This window comes from Crinia signifera, chromosome 1, assembly GCF_055691185.1.
Source record: "Crinia signifera chromosome 1, ASM5569118v1, whole genome shotgun sequence".
In the NCBI taxonomy this organism is placed as follows: domain Eukaryota; kingdom Metazoa; phylum Chordata; class Amphibia; order Anura; family Myobatrachidae; genus Crinia; species Crinia signifera.
This window is the reverse complement of record NC_139217.1, coordinates 446,790,993-446,807,130: the sequence shown is the minus strand read 5'-3', so window position 1 is coordinate 446,807,130 and position 16,138 is coordinate 446,790,993. Positions and strand designations below refer to the sequence as shown.

General features: G+C 46.6%; 1 protein-coding gene across 3 annotated transcripts in view; it reads left to right on the top strand.

Moving 5' to 3' along the window:
• Positions 1-16,138, top strand: part of GHR (growth hormone receptor) — a 292,432-nt gene that overhangs the window by 84,585 nt on the left and 191,709 nt on the right. For 2 of the 3 annotated variants that reach the window (XM_083154198.1, XM_083154187.1), the window contains one exon: positions 584-656. The exons of the other annotated variant lie outside the window; for it this stretch is intronic. The gene's annotated coding sequence lies outside the window, so the exon portion shown is untranslated. The remainder of the gene's footprint in view (positions 1-583; positions 657-16,138) is intronic. 3 annotated transcript variants of the gene reach the window in all.

Here is a 16,138-nt window from a genome sequence, read left to right as displayed (position 1 = left end):
GAGTATTCCTATATCCAATAAAGCAATCTTGTCAGCACTTACAGAACTGCTTGTACATAAGATGACAGAGGCCGTTCAGTTTCCAGATTCCTGATTTATATTTGTAGGCAGAACCGATGGTTTGCGTCTAGATCCGATGTTTGAGTGCGTGCGCAGGTGCAGAAAGAGGCGTGTGGTATTGACATCCCGCAGTGTTCAGGGTGGAGAGGGGGCAGCAGTCGGATCCTTGCAGCTTTTGCAACTCCATAGAAACATGAATCGGGCCCAATGTTACATTATATTACCTTCTAAAGAGGACCGGTGGAGACGTTGCCTACAGCTTTCCTATATCAGCTGATAGTAATCATTTTTCAAGTGCTATGGGGACCTTCCCCACTTGTCCTCTGTAGAAGGTTGGATACTCCCCCCGCTGCGTTGTCTCCTTTATGGAACTGAATGGAAGCTCTGCTTGTGGCATGTGTGTGACTCATGTTACAGAGCAGTGTAGCTTCTGTACAAAGAATAATGATAATAAGACATAGATCTATTTGTTGAGCTCTCTCCATTGTGTATGTGATACTGAGTTATTTTCTTTCCCCTGCAGATTCTGTCACTGTTCCTCAGTATTCTTCCCCCCATGTCTCCTGGAATCCTGTGTAGAGTCCATACAACTGGAGGTAAGCTTTGTGTACAATGTGTAGAAGTAATTATAATAAGGGGGGGGGGGGCTATCGGTAACATCCTATCTTTTCATTTCTAAAATGAAAAGATAGGATGTTACCGATAGCAACCAATCAAATTCAGGGCCAGATGTCATCTTCAAAAAGTGATAAAATGTAGAGTGATAAATAACCAGCCAATCAGTTTCTACCTGTAATGTTTCCAAATGAAGCCTGTGACACGGCAGGTGGGAGCTGATTGGTTGTTTATTTATCACTCTCCATTTTATCACTTTTTAGAGCTTGATACGTCTGGCCCTCTATCTATCATTTCGGAATTGCATCCTAGAGAATGATGGACAGAATCTGATTAGTTGATCGGAGGTTTTTGTACATTTACCCTAGTTCTATATTTACTATTATTAGGTACCAACCGTTATAATATTATAATTGTACTGTATGTCTCTCTCTGATGTATGATTACAGATATACAGAGATATAGATACTGTGTGTGTGTGTGTGTGTGTGTGTGTGTATATATATATTTATATATATATATATATTTATTATGTACAGTATTCAGTATTGCTATGTTTTAGTGTTGGTTTTGGCAAGTCCATTGTATTTTGGTGTTGCTGTATCGAGATCAGATAAATAAGAGCAGGGCCGCCATAAGGGGGGTGCTGTATATACAGCTGTCCCAGTACCGGCCTCTTTGAGAGAGAGAGAAGGGCACAGGCCACTAATACCCCTTTTACACCAAGGCAAAAACCCAGGTTGGACCCAGGTCAGAATTGGTGTAAAAGGGGCCAACCCAGGTCGAGTAACCCAGGTCCTGACCAGGGTTGAACACTGGTTGGACCTGGGTCGTGGGTGGTGTAAATGGTACCAACCCAGGTTGAGACATCCAGGTAGTGCTGAAAGGATACCAGAAGTGCTGGACGCCTTTACGTAAATCAGCACCATGAGTTCCACAGTGCGCTGCAGTGGCAAAAGACAGCAGCCAGGAAGGATACGCGCAGTGCACACAGAAATCACCGCTATGTGTCCTTGAGCACTGAATATAACTTTTTTTTTAAATATTTACAAAATAAACAAACGAACATTTTTCAATGCTAACTTGTCAGGTCTTTTAATTTGTATTTTAAATCATTGAGGGAAGGTTGGATGGCAGTTTATCAGTCCTAAAATGGAAATTTTTAATGTCATCCATAGGGAAAAGCAGGGCTGACCGAGGTTCAGTGTAAATGGTGCAGACCGGGGTTCGACCTGGGTCACAGTGCTGTGTAAATGGGGTATGCAGCTGGGTCCAACCCTGGAAACTTCTGTGTTCAAAGACCAGGGTCTGACCAGGGATTTTGGTGTAAAAGGGGTATAATTTTGCCCACCGCAACCCCCTCCGCTGTGCTGCCTGCTCAGTGGCTGAACAAAGCCCTGCTCCCAGAGCGAAGGCTGCTTCACATCCGGACACTAGTAGCCAATTAATATGTGGCACCTGGTGGTGAGCCAATCAGAATGGCTTGCGGTACGCAGGCTCTGGTTGGCTGCCCTGAATAAGAGCCGTTTGTGAGTGATTACATAATGTACAGTATCCATTCTATACCAATTTAGAATCTAATATAAATATTATATGACTTCATTATATTAAATGGCAGATTACTGTGCAAAGTATACTGGGCGGGATGCGATAATTATGGCAAAGGACAGCTCTTGCGTTAAGAGCTGTACTTTGCGGTGAGCCAATGGGTCCCGGCGGCTCCCCCCTCCCTCCCGTACCCGGCTTGTGGTGCTGCTGCAGGGGGGGGGGGTGGCTCTCCTCCTCCCTGCACCCGGCAGAGGATTACAGTGCAGGGAGGAGGAGGTCACAGGTCCGGGCAGCACAGATCTATGCTGCTCGGACACAGGTGAGGGGGGGGGGGGGTGTTGGTGCGGGGCGGCAGTGGGTCACGGTAGAAGCTGGCGATGCCCCCCGTCGCAGGAACCTGGCGGGGGATCTTTAGAGCATCCCAAAATGCATTTTTAGTTTAGAGAATCTCCCCACTGTATGTTAGCAATGAAATGCTTTCCTAAGAAATTGTACAGTACATGCGCATTTTTCAGTATACTGCCCCCTCGGTGGTTGTAAAATATGTATGGTCTAGAGAGTGGTTGCACTTTTTCTGGCCCGTCTGCTAACCAATACAGTGCCCTCATTCATCTCTGTAATGCAGGATAAGCAGGAGCGACTGGAAATGTTTTGGTTTTCTTCAAAAATCTGTGATGATGCAACGTCAGCCGCCAACCACTTCCATTGCCCACTGTCAGCAGCCCTGTAAGCTGCCTTAAAGTGTGTACACACTACTATATGCACGATAACGTCATGTCAGAACGACATGTTCCTGTCTATCATCCAGTGTGTATGCACTATATTGTTAATGACGTGTGCTCATGCGTGTTGTTAATGATGCCCTCTGTCCTTGCAGGATAACGTAGATTAATGCTAGCACCCACGGTCTCCCTCCTTCCCCACCAGCATCAGCGAGTGTGTGCGCACTATGGGGGTATTCAATGTCGGAAACGTCCCGACAGTCGGAATACCGGGCCATTTCTTTTCTTCCGACTACAACTCGACAGCCAGAATTCCATGTTCCGTCTGTTGAGCGGCAGAAAGTCCATGGAACGGCGATAAAGCAACCGTTTTGTCGACAATACACGTCCGTTTCCGAAAACACAGATTCGCTTCCATAGGGAGGCAGGTCTGTAAGCAGGTGAGTCCAGCCTGGGATTGTATACTAAACTTCCGATGTTTCCGCTGTCGGATATATCGGCAGAGATTGAATATTCCCCAATATCGTTAACGATGCATGGTCGTTAGCGATGTCTTCTGTTGTTTGTGAATGCAGGATGACGAAGGATATTGCTAGTCCCCACACTCACCTCCCCTTCCCCCGCTGCTGCTCCGTGCATTCGGAATCGGCAAGTGTTTGAGCGCATCCTCGTAGTTAAGGAGGTTGCCGGGTACACACATCGCCTTATGTGTACACCTTGTTATATGGTCTTTAATTTGTATGTTGCAAGCAGTGCCAGGCAGTGGGGAAGGCAGAGGATGTACAAAGCACGAAGTATAAGGTAGACAAAATAATTGCAGACGTGAGAACGAAGGCCTGGGAGTTCCGTGCTCACAATCTAGTGGGAAAGCTCGGACAATGTAACTAATAGCCGCTGAATGCCGGCCCCAGCATTCTGTGTTGTGTTGATTCAAGGCGAAATGACTCAAGATAATTAAACGCTTCTCATAATAAATCCTTACAGGAAGTCGGTGCTTTGCTAAGTGATAAGAGCAGAGGATACATGACTTCTAGCTTTCCGCCCCATAGATGGTTTTACAGCAGGGCACAGCGGGTATATACTGTACCATTTATAGGTTTCCTTTTACAACTGGCTGTCTTAGTTTCTGCCCTTCGTGTTCAACTTCTTCACGTGCCACTAGAGTGACCAACCGTCCCGGTTTGCCCGGGACTGTCCTGATTTTGACCTCCTAAATTCCGCGTTCCGGCCAAACCCAGCCGGGACGCGGAAAGTCCCATTTTAACTAAATAAAATTGTTGGTTGTGACGGGCAGCTCTCCTGCACAGCATTAGACTGGGAGTGTGGGAGGGGAAGCTGTTACGCGGTGTGCACCGCCGCCTCCCCATCATTGGTTAGTTCGGCCACCGCGTGACCTCGTCCCCTCCCACACTCCCAGTAATGCTGTGCAGCCAGCCAGGGTGGGTGCGGTCAGGCAGCATTACTGGCCTGAGGTGACATACTGAAGGCGTGGTGGTGGCGGTGACCCGACAGCTGCTGGAGGCTGGAGCCTGCGAGGCTGTGAGTCGACTCTCTGCTGACTGTCAGTCTACGACGGTGTGCTGCTGAGTGTGCCCCCTGCCTGTGTGCGCTGCTTTGTATATGCGGCAGGGTTAGTCTAACTCTGTGAGAGTCTACCCTTATTATACTGACTAAGGGGGCTATGCTGAAAGTTTTTGCACTGGTCTGGACTCTGGACTGTCTGGATCGGATCAGGATGCATTAGTCAGTATATAATGGATTTCCATTCCCAACCCCAGGCCTAGCCAGTAGCCATATACTAAGGGCCTTAGTCACTAAGGCCCTTAGTATAGGGCAAGTCCTGGGATTGGGAATGGAAATCCCATTATATACTATATAGCTTACGCTAAAAGTACTTCATATCCCCCCAAAAATTCGGAAGGGCTGCTGCCCCCTAACCCCCGACTTTCCTGAGGGGGGGGGGGTGTTTGTCGACCCCGCGACCCCCTGTCCCGGGTTGGCCCTTTGGAAAGTTGGTCACCCTACGCGCCACCATCATATCATTATCCTGATCCGAGGTTCTGACTGGTTCCTCCTGTGCTAGATTAATGTGTCTTCTGTACAGCTGTGTCCTGGCGCACTGAGAAGGGAAAGAGGAACAGGGGCTAGTCCAGGTGCCAAGGAAACCAATTCAAGTTCCGACAGGACAGAGACTATGGGGGAAATTTACTAACGCAAATACGCCTATTTTAGGTGTATTTGTAGGCATTTTGTATGGACATACGACTGCCTATACGTATTTTCGGCATTTACTATGCCAAAAATATGTAAATTCGTATTCATGGCACATTCGAGTTTGTATTTATGAATGTATGCCATCGAATGATTACAACTTTCATTCGAATGGTGATTCCTAATTTACTAAGCGGCCGTATGTAATATACGGATGCTAATTAGCGGGATACGGCCGCTAATTGCCAGTCAAATACGGCTGGACAATACACCTCATTTTCCAGCCATATTTGGCAGAAGCCTGCAAGGACTTCAGTGTAAAAATTAGTGTTCATTCTAGCACCCGTTATCTTTGAAAACCCATGCAGTTCCTCTATCCTTCCTGGGGTGTCGCTGTCTGCTGTAGTGCTTCTAGCACAGTGTGGTCTGTATATCAGCACTGCAAACCAAACCTGTCCTAGAAACACCACAGCAGACAACGACACCCCAGGCAGGGAAGAGGAACTGCATGGGTCTTCAAAGATAGCGGGTGCTAGAATAAACACTAAAATTATTGAATACTGGTGCTGGTTTAATAAAAATCCAGGGGACCCCTACATGTTTTGTTCCCTGATTTTTTTTAAACCAGGACCGGCTCTGTGAGTTATGGCCGTGGGGGTCAGTGACAGTGCAAATTTTTTTCCCTAGAGATGGGTATAACTTGACAGGAGCCTATAACCAGGTAAAACTCGGCACCGCAGCAGCAGTACGACTGCATGTGGAGATGGCACAACAACTAGTTAACTCTACTAAAGAAGCGGGCAGGCTTGGAGGCAGGGCCGAGGGCATCACGTAAGGGAAGCGTGTTATACACAAGCACCTGACACACTGCACTGCGTAAGGCGCGTGAACATTTTGAATAAAATTTTTTAAATATAAAATATAATTAATTTAAAACATTTAAACCAGACAGTTTGAATTACAAAAAAATTAAATGCACATACCCACTGCAGTGACCTTTCCTTTGTAACCATTTGTTAATTACTTTGGGGCACGATCCTCTTCTCCCTTTCACAACTATCGATGTTGCTGAGCTTGCAGTTTTTTTTTCTTTTAAGCTAAATGTATCTCAGATAAACTTTGTGTGACTGCTGGTGCGTTTACCTACATTACCACACAATTCCAACCAACCAAACTTTATTGGCCACAAAACTTGGATGTCTGGGTAAACAATTAATAGAACAAACACGGTCTCTTGGCACATGACCTCTGTCTATCATTCTTCACACATCATAGTCTGCCGCCATAATAGATTTATTTCCAGGCCCATGCAGACCTACTACTACAGTACTGACCTAAATTGAAGAACACTTTGTTCACCACATCAAATCAGGTGTGGTATGGCGGGCCGAGTCGGTATTCCTACGGTCAGTATAATGACATTGGAATCCTGACCGCCATTACTGCGACAGGGGGCAAGCGCAATGAAGCCCCTGATTGTGCTCGCCACAGGTTCTATGGGGGGTCGTGACCCCCAGGAGGGAGAATAGCCCCTCTCAGTCGGGATTCTGACTGTCGGGTATTTAACCGGTTGGGATTCCGATGTTGGAGTACTGACTGTTGGGCCATTATACGGCACCCATTATAACGGCAGCAGAATGGGGGGTGGTGGAGTGCAGGGAGAGGTCCTGCCAGATGCCACAATGGGCCTAATTCAGACCTGATGGCACGGCTGCACATTTGCAGGCCAGGCGATTATCGATAGACCACGCAGGCGTCCGTCCATAGTATGCATGCGCGAGGCAATCCTGACATGAAGCCGACGTTTGCGGGTGTTAACCCGCCATTTTCTAGGAGTTTCAGGAAAATGCAGGCGGTTTAGGAGAAGGAGTGTGATGTCAGATCCATCCGCCATCAGCCTGCTTCTATCACAGCCGCCGAGTAAGTCCCGGGCTAAAATAGTCTTACGATGTCACACCTAGGGGGTGGGGCTACCAGCACTGGGAAACATTCAAAGGCAACTCAACAGGCCGTAGGATTATTCTTCAAAAGTGCTGCAGGATGCCGTTTCAGGCACCAAGACACATGCAAGTGCCATGTGCCTACGATGATGCCACCCCCAGGGCAATGTGCGGCGGCACTGCTTGTGCACCATAGATATGGCCCTGTGAGAGCTCATATTTGTAATAGGTAATAACCTATCAAGATTTATTCACAGCATTTACTTTGGGTGTGCGTTCGCTATGTCCACAGTCGATGTGTCAAACGCCATAATGTCGGCACTGCAAGGTCAACTGTCAATGTTGGTGTGCACATTAGCATTCATATGTAATTGAATCCCATCAGGACTGTCTAGGACTCTGGTGGGACTGATAGATTCCTATCCTTATGCGTCCCTCCTATAGGGCGGGATGGTCTAACATCCGCCGCCTCTTATCACCCCCAACCGCATCGATACTAATGGCTTATGCCGCATTTTTGTTTAAGTTCATCCCGCCCTTTATCCCTATAGATTGTAAGCTTGCGAGCAGGGCCCTCCTACCTCTGTCGGTTTGTTACTACCCAGTTTGTTGTATCACTGTTGTTTCCAATTGTAAAGCGCAACGGAATCTGCTGCACTATATAAGAAACTATAAATAAATACATGTACAAAATGTCAACAATGTAAATAAAAATTGGGTACTTATGTAATATCTGGACTCCCGTTTTTCTTATGAGACCGCGTCCCCTCGCGGGGCTCGCTGCGCTCACCACGCTTCAGGCACGGTGGCTCGCTGCGCTCGCCACACTATATAAAATCTACTCCATGCGTAGTTGGATAGTAGGGGTATGAAAAAATGGGGTGCATTTAACATGGGAGCCCAGATAATACATAAGTACCAAAAATTGATATTAGAGTAAATTCAGGGTTACCTGAGAAATAGCTTGTCAATGTAGTGTCAACTAGGGTGGCCAATCCCGGGATCGGGATCGGCGGGATCCCAGGATTTGGCCCCAAAATGACCGGGATTTCAATCCCGGGATTGGAGTATCCAATCCCGGGATTTCGGGATTAGACTGCGCATGCGCAGTCTAATGCCGGGCAGCGTCTGAGCACTCGCTCAGACGCTGCCCGGCTTTTCCCTGTCCCGGCGTACGGCCTGCGCAGCGTGATTAGGTCACAGGTCACGCTGCGCAGGCAGTAGCACTACATCGGACATCCCCACCGTCGGATCTGCTAGCCGCCGGGCCTCCTGCAGTTGCCTGCCTCTTCACCTAAGCCGCCTGCCGCCTGCTTCCCCCGCTTGGCACTCCCCAAAAGTAAGTGTGTGGCCTTGGCACCTGCTTGCCGCCAGGCCACCCGCATCACGCACCGCTGCCACCTGCCCCCCTCCCCAAGAGTCAGTTAGTGTGGGGGGCACAGGGGCATTTTTTTTTTTAGGCATGCCAATCCCGGGATCCCGGGAATCCCGGGATTGAGCATTTTTCAATCCCGATTCCCGGGATTGAAAAAATGCCCCGGGATTGGCATCCCTAGTGTCAACGTAGTGACCATTTAGACATTTCATCAGTGTTGAAACACTGTACGTCTACATGTCTGTCACTATATTGACATTCTGAATGTTGACATGGTGACTTTTGACTGGGTGTGGATCGTATTGTTGACCCAACTTAGGTCGACAGACATTAGGTCGACCGGTGTCTAGGTCGAGATGGGACAATGTCGACATGGGTTTAGGTCGACACGTGTTAGATCGACATGGGTTTTTTCACAGTTTTTTTACCTGATTGTCAACACAGTCGACATGGACACAGTTGGAAGTCATTTGCAGCCCCTCGCATCGCTCGCAATGTTTCAGGCACGGTGCCTCGCTTATTCTCCCACCACGCCCTAGTGGATGGAAGGGCATAAAATACTGCCTGTCGGCACATGTCGGCTCAAAAAACAGTGAAAAAAACCATGTTGACCTCGCAACCTGTCGACCTGACCCATGTCGACCTAGCGCATTTGTCGGCCGAAAACCTTGTAGACCTTGTCCCATGTCGACCTAGAACACTGTCGACCTTGTTGTCTGTCGACCCAACAGTGTCGACCTAATGACTGTCGACCTAAGATGGGTCGACAATACGACCGTAACCCTTTTGACCTTATATACGGAATCCTATCATTTTGGTATCGTTATTATGAAAAAATTGTCTTGAACAATATATATTTCCGCTTCCGAATGGGACGAGTGTTGCAGAAATGACATCATCTTCTCCGGTGTGTGAACGCAAATCCGAGATGATTTTCTCAGAAGTCTCATCTGGTAGCTTCATGTTCACTGTGTCAGATATTATTACGTCTTAGTACCAATGCAGCATGTACTATGATAGCAGATGCACCCTTGTGTGTGCGTTATCATGTACAAGGAAGATCCATTGCTACTTAATGTTGTCCATTAAATATATATATCACTTTAATAACAGCGACAACACTTCAGGGTTCCTTTTTGATGAGCCTGGAGTAACATCGTTGCGGTTAATCTCTAGTAAGTGTGAAGAGTAAGATCTCTCTCATGATCCTCTCACTGCAATATATGCGAGACAGCTGAGGTTGTGATCACATAACCATAACTTGTAATGGCATCCACAGAACTGAGGGCTTGATGACTCTCAGTTATCAGTGCCAAGCACCATTACAGGGATCTACTCTGTTCAAATAAACAACACAGCTCGTAAAAGAGTTTATAGGCCGGCTTTTATAGCGGACGCCAGCATTTTTCTCTACATCACGGTATTAAAGAGGCACGCACACAGGATCATTAGACAATCAGTCAGTCTACAACGGCCGATATCCGGAGAATATGGGGTGGGCGCTGGCATAATGTGACGTCAGCTGCCAGTCCTGAGCAGGCATCGCCATGCCTTCGTCCGTTGAGGGGGCGCCCATCGTTTTGAATATTGGAGTTGCAGCTGTCACTCAAATACACGAGGATGGCTGACAATACCAGTACCGAGGATGGCTGACAATACACCTACCTCTGGGACTGCCAGTTTGGCTGTTTATTGGCAGGGAGGAGGGGCTTCAGCCTTATAACCAGTGATGGTTCCAGAGGAGGTGCGCCTGCAGCATATTTTAAATTTCGGTACTTATGTAATATCTGGGCTCCCGTTTTTCTTATGAGACCGCATACCCTCGCGGGGCTCGCTGCGCTCGCCACGCTTCGGGCACGGTGGCTCGCTGCGCTCGCCACACTATATAAAATAAACTCCATGCGTAGTTGGATAGTAGGGGTATGAAAAAATGGGGTGCATTTAACACGGGAGCCCAGATAATACATAAGTACCCAAATTTCATATAGAGGAGAAACGCTAACTGCCAGTGAGTCAGTTTGGAATGACAGTTGGTGTGGTTCCCTCATTTAAAATTTTAACCCACCTCTATAGACACCACTGTCTGCAACCCATATGTAAAATCCCCCACTGGTCTATACTGAATATGGGTGATGGCTGGTGAGTGAAAAGACCAATCAGAAGCCACAAACATGGGCATACCACTTCTGATTGGTCATGCCAATAATCACACCCCCATCTGGAGCCACCTAAAAGTGGCAAACATAATTGTGCACCATTGTAGGTACTAATACAGCCTTCTAGTTCTTGCTGGAATATATCTTCATCTCAGTTACGCACAGCCAGTGATAGATTTTCATGTCATTTAATGTCATTACTCACCCGTTACATTCGCACTGTACCGAGCAGCTGTGTAATAGGGGTTGTTGTCAAGTTTGAAAAACGGCAGCAATAATTTATTCTAATTACAGTATAATTTGACACATTAAACAAGATTGTATCAAACAAAGAACATTAGAAACTGGCAATTTTATATGATATACTGCCAAATGGTTCTGCTGGCTGATCTGGTACAAGCACCCTAATGAGTGATAATCTATATGTCATACATGACCCCTTGGCAGTTGCGGGAGAAGCTTATTATCCGAGAAGGAAATTTCGATCACAAATGCTTTGTGTGTTCAGACAGTACTTTTTGGCAGGATGACAGTATGTTTTCTAGACGTATGACTTTGGGCTACGTATTAGTAACTCTATAAGATAGAAAATATTATGGCACGCGGTAAAAACCGCCATCGGATAATGTGGAGGAGACAACCCTGAAACCACTGTTTGTTTTTACTGTGGACTTTGTCGTGTTTCAATTATAGCCGTTGTGGTTGAATAAAGAGCTGTTTTGTCAGTGACGGCTTATATAAAGTCCATGTTGTATGTATTATTATATGAAGTCTTCTGACAACAATTACCACTCTCACTTATATAGGGAGAGAGGACAGTCAGAGCCAATGTAGACTTTTGGATCCCTTTTATGTTTGAGAAACATTCAAGTATACTGCAGTGTACTGTAAAGATGGTCCTGGTATAGATGGTCAACAGTGTCTACATCGAAAGTGACTACATAAGCCAGTAATAACTGAAAGTTGGCACCTAAGAACGGTCGATAGACACTAGGTTGACATTGGCAGAAAGTCGACACGGGCAAATGGTTGAAATTAACATGGTCAACACAGGAAACAGTTAACACAAGTTTTTCACGTTTTTGTATGTGTGTCTATGTCAACATTCTTTGAGCACTACTATATCCCCCCTCAACGACCACTGTGATGATAAAGTATAAACACGTCGGTAAAAGAAAAACAGGAAAAACGTATTGAACTTGTGTCAACCATGTTCTTGTCGACCTATGGCTTGTGTCAACCTTCTGTCAATGCCGAGCTAGTGTCTGTCGACCATTCTTAGGTGTTGACCTGGCACTGTTGACTGTTAGGGGTCAACCTAGTCACTGCCGACGTAGACTTGTCAGCCAGTTGACTGTATACAGTAAAGAGAACACGTCTCGCGTTCAGATATCTGATACCTTACTTCCAATGCAGGGCAGCCAGTGTCCCGGCTATTCAGCGCTGCCGAGGGACAGAAAACGGGGGCGTGGCCTTGGAAAGTTTCATCCAGTGAGACCACGCCCTCTTTTTCCGAGGTCATGCCCCCTTTTCGGCACACGCGTGAGGCTTTGCCGCTACTCAGAGACCAGAAGTTAGGAGGTATGTTACTATGAGGGGTAATTCGCAACCCATAGCAACCAATCAGATCCTGCCTAGCATTTTCTAGGATGCAATAGAGAAATGATGGGCAGAATCTGATTGGTTGCAATGGGCAACAGCACATTTAGTAAATGTTTAAAAGCATTAGTAAATGTACTTCTCAGACTCTCAGGGGGAAATTTACTAAAGGAAATGTGTAAAAAATAGGTGTATTTGTATCCAGAAATACACTTATTTTTGACATTTACTATCCCGAAAATACAGCTATTCGTATTGATGTGCTATCAATACGAATACGAATTGCCGTATTTTCGGGATAGTAAATGTCAAAAATAAGTGTATTTCTGGATACAAATACACCTATTTTTTACACATTTCCTTTAGTAAATTTCCCCCCCAATGTTCTGACTCGCCAACAGTGTAAAACTCTGGATGAACGAATGTGCAATGTGGTTTGGCTACAGCAGGCCCTGATCTGCCTACGCTGCGCCTTTTTGATGCTGAATATGAGGGGTATATATCTGGACAGTATTGTAGGGAAAGGGGAACAAATGCACCGTTGCCCATAGAAACCAAAGTCTGCCATTTGTCGGGTGTAGGGTAGGAACGGGGCGTGAAAGTTTGACATGTTTGTGCACACAAGCTTCCCATAGAAGCTAAGCAGTGTGTGGATTTACGTCTATGGATGTACATGTACCGTAAGCCAACAATTGTGTTAGTAAATTGGTTTTAAGTAGAGGGGAAAGAACAATGATATCCCCCCCCCCCCCCCCCAACCTTCCGATTTAATGTGTCTCTGGTTATCCTGGCGTAGTATTTTTTTACTATGTGTCAGTAGGGGGTTTATGTGTCGCTGGATATACTGTACTGTACTTAGTTTGCAATAAATTACACAGCACAGATCCAAGATGGTATAAAAGTTTCCAGTTGCCACGTAACACGCAGCACGCACTCCTACCCTGGCCCCATCGTTTCTGCTCCCAGACATGCCACGGGGGCCGGCTGTGCGCTTCTTACAATGACTTGACCCATAGTTGCTGACTTTCTGCCTCCCAAGATTTATGCATTTCATTGCAAATTGTGTGAGCGGCCTCCAGGACAGTGGAGAAAGGCTGCTGCTGGCGGAGGAGATGGAAAGGCTACTGATGATGATTTAGGCTCAAGGAAGTCATACTGTGATTGAAGCTGAGTGCTGTGCACACTGAAGGCAGACTGTACGTGATTGAAGCTGAGTGCTGTGCACACTGAATGCAGACTGTACGAGATTCAAGCTGAGTGCTGTGCACACTGAATGCAGACTGTACGAGATTCAAGCTGAGTGCTGTGCACACTGAATGCAGACTGTACGCGATTCAAGCTGAGTGCTGTGCACACTGAATGCAGACTGTACGCGATTGAAGCTGAGTGCTGTGCACGCTGAATGCAGACTGTACGCGATTCAAGCTGAGTGCTGTGCACACTGAATGCAGACTGTACACGATAGAAGCTGAGTTCTGAGCACACTTAGGACCTTATTCAGGTACGTTCATACAGACCCCTTCATGCGCAGGGTCATTTCAGCAGCCATGGAAAGATGTTGGCGGTTCCCACTAACGTGGATGTTTTCATAAAACATCCATTTGCATGTGCCGTGCGAATATATGCGCCCAGCGGGGGGTGGGCCGGCGTACCACCATTCCCAAGGCGGGATCTGGTTGACTCACAACAGTCTGCAAGTCATACCTCCCAACTGTCCCAATTACAGCGGGACGGTCACTCTTAGTGCAGACTGCACTCTAAGTGCAGAGGCTAACGAGCTGCTTGGGGAGTGCTGGGAGCGCCACCAAAATGACATAAACCGGAGGTCACAGAGCTCAGCCCCACCCCTAACGCCTGCGGCACTGCACCTTGTTCACTGCAATTCTCCACTCTGGGACTTCAGCTTTCAGCTGTTTCACAGCAATGTAAGAGACTGATGATGGCTGAGTGCGAATGCCGTACAGCATTGCAGTACACTGATTTTGGATCAGATACTGGGGGTTATTCAGCCCTGATTGCTGTTGTGCGACATCGCACGACGATCAATTATCCAATGACTTTGTTTGCATACGGATCACAGTACACATGCATGATGTCAAACAGCGACAGAATTCAAAGCACACGCCAACCACTGTTTCACTGACAGGAAGTCGGCGTTTGTGGATGGTAAGTGGCTGCTATCTGGGAGTGTCAGGGAAAACGCAGGCGTGCCCAGTCGTTTTCAGGGAGGGCAGCTCTATTGCAAAGTTAGAATGCCAACCACCATGCTGATTGACAAGTACAGTTCACAGGGATGCCAGGAGGCACACAGATGCCCATGATTCGACGCCAATGTACCTGTTAGTGGACACTCAGATCTCAATGTGTGTCATAACCACATTCCAATAGAGACTCTACTCTGGCTCTCAAACCTCCTCTTGATCGCTTATATATTACATATATACTAGCTTCCCTTTACGATCACCGCCACTGCCTGGACTTCCGGACTGCGACCCTGTACTCCCTCTGCACATGTGCAGTGATGCTGGTGGCCGGGGGGAATGCTGGTTATGTCTTTCACACAGCAGCACTGTGGAGAGAAGCCCGAAGACCCATTGGAGGGTGATTTAGTGTATTAGAAATTGCAACACCATAAAAAAAAGTGATTTTCACTGGACTTGGCAGAAAAGAGGACTTTCATTGCAGATTTACCTACGCCTGCCTTATTAATATTATTATTATTATTAATAATATCAATTAACTTACTTCTTTCTTTATTTAGTTTACAGCCAGTATATATAAAATATTTCTACTTTTTCTTATTTGTCTGTTTATTGTCTCAGCACAAAAACCCACACGGTGGTGTAACAGTTGCTAAGCAGTGCTAGGAAGCCATATGATTTATGGTGGAAAAACCATATGATTTATGGGGTGAGTTGGCCAAGGAAATAAAGTCTATAATCTTTACAAGCTGTTTAATGTAAAAATCATAAAATGAAAGTGACTTTGTACACTTAATATTTGACACTATTCAGATGCTGGAGTTAAGGTAGACTTTCATTTTCGTTTATTCGTTTATGTGAGAGTATGTGGAAAACGGGTCACTAACGAGAGCTGGGATCCAGCAGATCAGTCCGTGGAAAGATCCGTATCTTTCCACGGAGCGACGGATCACTTTGAAAGAAGGGGTAATTTGATAATAACAAAGCATAATTTGTTTTACAAAAAATTTTTGCCAATTTTTTTTTTTTACTTTTTTTTTTTTTAAAACAGTGAGCTGCACAAATAACCGATACATGGCCGAGTAAAACACTGATCGATGGCTGGGTGCAGAATCACCATCGATGGCAACCATCGATGGCGTCTGCACCGATGGCCATCCCTAGCAGCAGCAGCAGCCTTGTTATTCTTTCTTTCACTTGCAGTCACAGCATTGTACTCCGTCTCCGGAGTCAGTACATCTAAGCTGCCACAGGTGGCAGTGCTGAGCTCAGGCAAATGCATTGTAATTAAAAACGAAACTGAAAGTAAAAGAACGACGGGTCACCTTTTTGGGATCGGCGGCTCCCTCAGGGGGAGATTCTCTAAGAATCTCCGCCCCCCTTCGCCGCCCATCGCATTTATAATTATCGCATATGTTCTAACATATGCGATAATTATAGCAAAGGACAGCTCGGCGGGGGGTCGTTGCGGGGCGGCGGTGGGATGCGGTAGAAGCCCATTGGCTTCTATGGGGCATCGACAGATTTTTCTGGCGATGCCCCCCCGCCGCATTAACCTGGCGGGGGATGCTTAGAGCATCCCAAAATGCGGTAAAAACCCTGATAACGGGGTTTTTACCGCATTTTTTGTTTAGAAAATCTCCCCCTCAGTCTTTTATGGGATCCGTCCAAAAGACCCGCTTCATTCGCGAACGACCCATCTCTATAATAG